Source organism: Lipotes vexillifer, unplaced genomic scaffold, assembly GCF_000442215.2.
Source record: "Lipotes vexillifer unplaced genomic scaffold, Lipotes_vexillifer_v1.1 scaffold688, whole genome shotgun sequence".
Taxonomy (NCBI): domain Eukaryota; kingdom Metazoa; phylum Chordata; class Mammalia; order Artiodactyla; family Lipotidae; genus Lipotes; species Lipotes vexillifer.
This window is the reverse complement of record NW_006776111.1, coordinates 130,498-138,274: the sequence shown is the minus strand read 5'-3', so window position 1 is coordinate 138,274 and position 7,777 is coordinate 130,498.

Genomic DNA, 7,777 nt, shown 5'->3' with positions numbered 1-7,777 from the left:
CCCCAGCCAAGGCCATTAACCGCCTTTTTTGTTTTCTTCTTTTTCTTTTAGGGTGTGGTTCTGTTTTACCTTGTTGTTCATTCATTTATATTTTTATTTTTTCTAATCTTTTATTTTTCTAATTTTATTTTATCTTTGTACTTTGTTATTGTTCTCCTTTTGGCGTATTCGCATTTTTCTTTCTTTCTTTCTTCTGTTGTGGCTCTGTTTTACCTTGTTGTAGTTGTTTCAATTATATTTTTATTTTTATTAATATATTTATATATATTTATATATAAATATATAAACATATATACAAATGTATATATTTATATATTTTAAATATATATTTTGTATAAGCAATATATTTTTTATCTTTCTAATTTGATTTTATTTTTTATTCTTTGTTATTCTACTGCTCCTTTTTTTTTTTTTTCCTTTGCCATGCTGCACGCCTCGCAGAATCTTGGTTCCCAGGCCAGGAGTCAGGCCTGAGCTCCTGTAGTGGGAGCGCTGAGTCCAAACTGCTGGACTAACAGGAGAACCTCAGACCCCAGGGAATATTAATCAGAGTGAGGTCGCCCGGAGTTCCTTATCTGGGCACCAAGTCCCAGCTCTACCCAGCTGCCTGCAAACGCCAGTGCAGGACCCCTCAGGCCAAACAACCAGTAACACAGGAACACAACCCCACCCATCAAGACACTGAGACGACAAAAAAATATGTTACAGACGAAGGAGCAAGGTAAAAACCTACAAGACCAAATAAATGACAAGGAAATAATCAACCTACATGAAAAAGAATTCAGAGTAATGATAATAAAGATGATCCAAAATCTTGGAAACAGAATGGAGAAAATACAAGAAACGTTTAACAAGGACCTAGAAGAACTAAAGAGCAAACAAACAGTGATGAACAACAAATAACTGAAATTAAAAATACTCCAGAAGGAATCAATAGTAGAATAACTGAGGCAGAAGAATGGATAAGTGAGCTGGAAGATAAAATGGTGGAAATAACTGCCATGGAGCAGAATAAAGAAAAAAGAATGAAAAGAATTGAGGAAAGTCTCAGAGACCTCTGGGACAACATTAAACACATCAACATTCGAATTATAGGAGTCCCAGAAGAAAAAGAGAGAGAGAAAGGGTCTGAGAAAATATTTGAAGACGTTAGAGTCAAAACCTTCCCTAATATGGGAAAGGAAATAGCCACCCAAGTCCAGGAAGTGCAGAGAGTCCCATACAGGATAAACCCTAGGAGAAACACACCAAGACACATATTAATTGAACTAACAAAAATTAAATTCAAAGAAAAAATATTAAAAGCAGCAAGGGAGAAACAACAAATAACATACAAGGGAATCCCCATAAGATTATCAGCTGATTTCTTAGCAGAAACTCTGCAGGCCAGGAGGGAGTGGCAGGATATATTTAAAGTGATGAAAGGGAAAAATCTACAACCAAGATTACTCTACCCAGCAAGGATCTCATTCAGATTCAACGGAGAAATCAAAAGCTTTACAGACAAGCAAACACTATGGGAATTTAGCACCACCAAACCAGCTTTACAACAAATGCTGAAGGAACTTCTCTAAGCAGGAAACACAAGAGAAGAAAAAGACCCACAAAAACAAGCCCAAACAATTAAGAAAATGGTAATAGGAACATACATATTGATAATTACCTTGAATATAAAATGGATTAAATGCTCCAACCAAAAGACACAGACTGGCTGAATGGATACAAAAACAAGGCTTATATATGTGTTGCCTACAAGGGACCCACTTCAGACCTAGGGACACATACAGACTGAAAGTGAGGGGATGGAAAAAGATATTCCATGCAAATGGAAATCACAAGAATGCTGGAGTAGCAATACTCATATCAGATAAAATAGACTTTAAAATAAAGACTGTGACAAGAGATAAGGAAGGGCACTACATAATGATCAAGGGATCAAGCCAAGAAGAAAACATAACAATTATAAATATTTATGCACCCAAAATGGGAGCACCTCAATACATAAGGCAAATGCTAACAGCCATAAAAGGGGAAATCGACAGTAACACAATAATAGCGGGGACTTTAACACCTCACTTACACCAATAGACAGTCATCCAGACAGAAAATAAATAAGGAAACACAAGCTTTAAATGACACGATAGACCAGATAGACTTAATTGATATTTATAGGACATTCCACCCGAAAGCAGAAGAATACACTTTCTTCTCAAGTGCACATGGAAAGTTCTCCAGAATAGATCACACCTTGGGTCACAAATAAAGCTTGGAAATGTAAGAAAATTGAAATTATATCAAGCATCTTTTCTGACCAAAATGCTATGAGATTAGAAATCAATTACATGGAAAAAATTGTAAAAAACACAAACACATTGAGGTTAAACAGTGCACTGCTAAATAACCAACAGACCACTGAAGAAATCAAAGAATAAATAAAAGAATACCTAGAAACGAATGACAATGAAAACACAATGATCCAAAACCTATGGGATGCAGCAAAAGCAGTTCTAAGAGGGAAGTTTATAGCAATACAAGCTCACCTCAAGAAACAAGAAAAATCTCAAACAATCTAACCTTACACCTAAAGCAACTAGAAGAAGAACAAAGAAAACCCAAAGTTCGTAGAAGGAAAGAAATCATAAAGATCAGAGCAGAAATAAACGAAATAGAAACGAAGAAAACAGTAGCAAAGATCAATAAAACTAAAAGCTTGTTCTTTGAAGAGATAAACCTTTAGCCAGACTCATCAAGAAAAAGGGAGAGGACTCAAATCAATAAAATTAGAAATGAAAAATGAGAGATTACAACTGACACCACAGAAATACAAAGGATCATAAGTGACTACTACAAGCAACCATATGCCAATAAAATGGACAACCTGGAAGAAATGGACACATTCTTGGAAAGGTACAACTTTCCAAGACCAAACCAGGAAGAATTAGAAAGTATAAACAGACCAATCACAGGTAATGAAATTGAAACTGTAATTTAAAATCTCCCAACAAACAAAAGTGCAGGACCTGATGGCTTCACAGGCGAATTCTATCAAACATTTAGAGAAGAGTTAAAACCTACCCTTCTTAAACTCTTCCAAAAAATTGCAGAGGGAGGAACACTCCCAAACTCATTCTACGAGGCCACCATCACCCTGATACCAAAACCAGACAAAGATATCACAAAAAAAAAAAAACTGCAGACCAATATCATTGATGAACATAGACACAAAAATCCTCCACAAAATACTAGCAAACATAATCCAACAACACATTAAAAAGATCATACAGGGCTTCCCTGGTGGCGCAGTGGTTGAGAGTCCGCCTGCCGATGCAGGGGACATGGGTTCGTGCCCCAGTCCGGGAAGATCCCACATGCCGCAGAGCGGCTGGGCCCGTGAGCCATGGCCACTGAGCCTGCACGTCCGGAGCCTGTGCTCCGCATTGGGAGAGGCCACAGCAGTGAGAGGCCCGCGTACCGAAAAAAAAACAAAAAAAAAAAAAAGGAAAAAAAAAAGATCATACACCATGATCAAGTGGGATTTATCCTAGGGATGCAAAGATTCTTCAATATACACAAATCAATCAATGTGATACACCATTTTAACAAACTGAAGAATAAAAACTATATGATCATCTCAATAGATGCAGAAAAAGCTTTTGACAAAATTCAACACCCATTTATGATAAAAACTCTCCAGAAAGTGAGCATAGAGGGAAGCTGCCTCAGCATAATAAAGTCCGTATGTGACAAACTCACAGCAAACAACATTCTCAATGGTGAAAAACTGAAAGCATTTCCTCTAAAATCAGGAACAAGACAAGGATGTCCACTCTCACCACTCTTATTCAACATAGTATTGGAAGTCCTAGCCACGGCAATCAGAGAACAGAAAGAAATAAAGGGAATACAAATTGGTGAAGAAGTAAAACTGTCGCTGTTTGCAGATGACATGATACTATACATAGAAAATCCTAAAGATGCCACTAGAAAACTACTAGAACTAATCAATGAATCCGGCAAGGTTGCAGGATACAAAATTAATGCACAGAAATCTCTTGCATTCCTATATACTAACAGCAAAAGATCAGAAAGAGAAATTAAGGAAACAATCCTTTTTACCATTGCAACAAAAAGAATAAAATACTTAGGAATAAATCTACCTAAGGAGGCAAAAGACCTGTACTCAGAAAACTATAAAACACTGATAAAAGAAATCAAAGATGACACAAACAGATGGAGAGATATACCATGCTCCTGGATTGGAAGAATCAATATTGTGAAAATGACTATACTACCCAAAGCAATCTACAGGTTCAGTGCAATCCCTATCAAATTACCAATGGCATTTTTCACGGAATTAGAACAAAAAATTATACAATTTGTATGGAAACACAAAAGACCCTGAATATCAAAGGCAATCTTGAGAAAGAAAAATGGAGCTGGAGGAATCAGGCTCCCTGACTTCAGACTATACTACAAAGTTACAGTAATCAAGACAGTATGGTACTGGCACAAAAACAGAAATATAGGTCAATGGTACAGGATAGAAAGCCCAGAGATAAACCCACACACCTATGGTCACCTAATCTATGACAAAGGAGGCAAGAATATGCAATGGAGACAAGACAGTCTCTTCAGTAAATGGTTCTGGGAAAACCGGACAACTACATGTAAAAGAATGAAATTAGAATGCTACCTAACACCATTCACAATAATAAACTCAAAATGGATTAAAGACCTAAACCTAAGATCGGACACTATAAAACTCTTAGAGGGAAACATAGGGAAAATACTCTTTGATGTAAATCACAGCAAGATCTTTTTTGACCCACCTGCTAGAGTAATGAAAACAAAACCAAAAATAAACAAATGGGACCTAATGAAACTTAAAAGCTTTTGCACAGCAAAAAAAACCATAAACAAGACAAAAAGACAACCCACAGAATAGGAGAAAATATTGGTAAATGAAGCAACAAAGGATTAATCTCCAAAATATATAAACAGCTCATGTAGCTCAATATCAAAAAAACAAACAACCCAATTAAAAAATGGGTGGAAGACCTAAATAGAAATTTCAGCAAAGAAGACATACAGATGGCCAAGAGGCACATGAAAAGATGCTCAACAGCACTAATTATTAGAGAAATGCAAATCAAAACTACAGTGAGGTACCACCTCACACCGGTCAGAATGGCCATCATCAGAAAATCTACAAACAGTAAATGCTGGAGAGGGTGCGGAGAAAAGGGAACCCTCTTGCACTGCTGGTGGCAATGTAAATTGATATAGCCACTATGGAGAACAGTATGGAGGTTCCTTAAAAAACTAAAAACTGAACTACCATATGACCCAGCAATCCTACTACTGGGCATATACCCTGAGAAAACCATAGTTCAAGACACATGTACCCCAATGTTCATTGCAGCACTATTTATAATAGCCAGGACATGGAAACAACCTAAATGTCCACTGACAGATGAATGGATAAAGAAGATGTAGTACATATATATAATGGAATATTACTCTGCCGTAGAAAGAAATGAAATTGGGTCATTTGTAGAGATGTAGATGGACCTAGAATCAGTCATACAGAGTGAAGTACGTCAGAAAGAGAAAAACAAATATCATATATTAACGTATATATGTGGAATCTAGAAAAATGGTACAGATGAACCTATTTGCAGGGCAGGAATAGAGATGCAGACGTAGAGAATGGACGTGTGGACACAGGGGAGGAAGGGGAGGGTGGAATGAATTGGGAGATTAGGTTTGACATAAATACACTAACTAGATAGCTAGTGGGAACCTGCTGTATAGCACAGGGATCTCAGCTCGGTGCTCTGTGATGGCCTAGTTGCATGGGATGGGGTGGGGAGGGAGGTCCAAGAGGGAGGGGGTGTGCATATGCGTATGGCTGATTCACTTTGCTGTATGGCAGAAACTAACACAACATTGTAAAACAATTATACTCCAATAAAAATAATGGAAAAAAAAGAGAAAGAAAGAAGGTAAGAGAGAGAGAGGGGGAGGGAGAGAGGGAGGTGGAAGGAAGGAAAGAAAGAGAGAAGGAAGGAAGGAAGAAAGGAAAGAAAGAAGGAGAGAAAGAAAGAATTGATATACTCAACAACATGGGTAAATCTCAAAATTATTATGCTGAGCATAAGAAGCCAAATAAAAGGAGTACATACCATATGATTCTATTTATAGAAAACTCCAGAAAATGTAAACTAACCTATAGTGACAGAAAGCAGATCAGCGGTTTCCTGGGGGTTGGCGAAGGAGCCGAAGAGAGACAAATTACAAAGGCCACGGCATTTGACAGTGCGTAGGTCACGCCACAACGGGAGGAGCAGAAATCAGATGGGGGGAAGTGGGGAAGAGAGTGGGAAGGCTGTGGAGCCTGTGAGTCTGTGTAACTCCGTCCAGAAGCTGGGCAGGGGAGGGAATAACAAAGACGCACTGGTATTAGTGTCATACTTATGGAACCTCCTCCTGGGAGCTGTGTGTGACTCCAATCAGCTCGCCCCCTCACCTCCTACAGAGGCATTCATCCACCTCTCCTCCTTCCTAACACCTGCCAACCTTTCTTTTCCAGAGCATCTGCTCCCTTCCCAACTGCACCAGTCCAAACTAACCTCTCCCATTTTGGAACCACGATGACATTCATGGCCTGCATCTCATCAGGCTACCTGTTCAGTTAAACTTTACCGCGGTCGAAAGGCAGCCTAGTGCTGAGCACATAAACATGCCTCGGATGGTCGAAGCTTGAAACTCAGATGTGCCATGCAGAGGTGGTGTGACCTTGAACATTTAGCCTCTCTGTGCTTCAGTTTCTCCGTCTATAAACGGCTATAACAATAGTGTCTCTCGCTATAAGTATTAAAGGAGTTAATATCTGTGTAAAGAATTTAGAACAAGGTTAGCCACATTCTAAGCCCTAAGAATGTTAATAAAAACCAACTTGTGTTCGTACTACGGGAAGGTGTGTGCTTATGGTTATAAGGGATACAAAGACCTATGTGGCATTTGCCCTACCCTCGAGGAACTAGCAATTTCTTGCCATCAGATTTAAATTTTTGTAGCAATCTGCATGCCCTGGTGCAGCGACCTTTGCATTTGGGCAGCCTTGGCATGAGGCCAAAGAAGGTCAATTCTCAGTGGCCACTTTTTAGAACCTTGTGGCAAGTTAAAAGAATGGTAACTGCCAGTATTCACGAGAGGGAAAACAGGAGCCATTCTGGGAAGGGAGATGGTTTTGGACAATATGCATTTTGGCGACATACTCGTAGCTTTGAAGGCACAGTGAGCCTGTTTAGGGCCCATTCCACTCTCCAGGTCAGTTTGCCTGTTTCGGCCCCCCAGCCCCGAAGCGTGTCCAATGTGGGTCCACCAGCCCCGCCCCAACCCGTCTCCCCCGCCCCCCCAGCCCTGTTCCTACAGCCCTGCCCCTGCAGTGCACAGCCAGCCTCAACCCTCTCCTTTGCCCCGCCCTCTATAGTTCCAATAGCCCAACCTCTGCAGTGTACAGCCGACCCCACCCCTCCCCATCGTCCCTCCCTACAGTTCCTTTCGCTCAGTCTCTTCCCTTCACTACGCCCCCTACAGTTCCTATAGCCGACCCCTGCAGTGCAAGCCGGCCCCACCCTCCTCATCACCCCGCCCCCTACAGTTCCTATAGCCCCGCCCCACATCTCCAACCTCCTCAGCTCCTATCGTCCCGCCCCTGCACTGCACAGCCAGCCCCGCCCCGCCCCGTCACCCCGTTTCCCGTCCCCCCCCC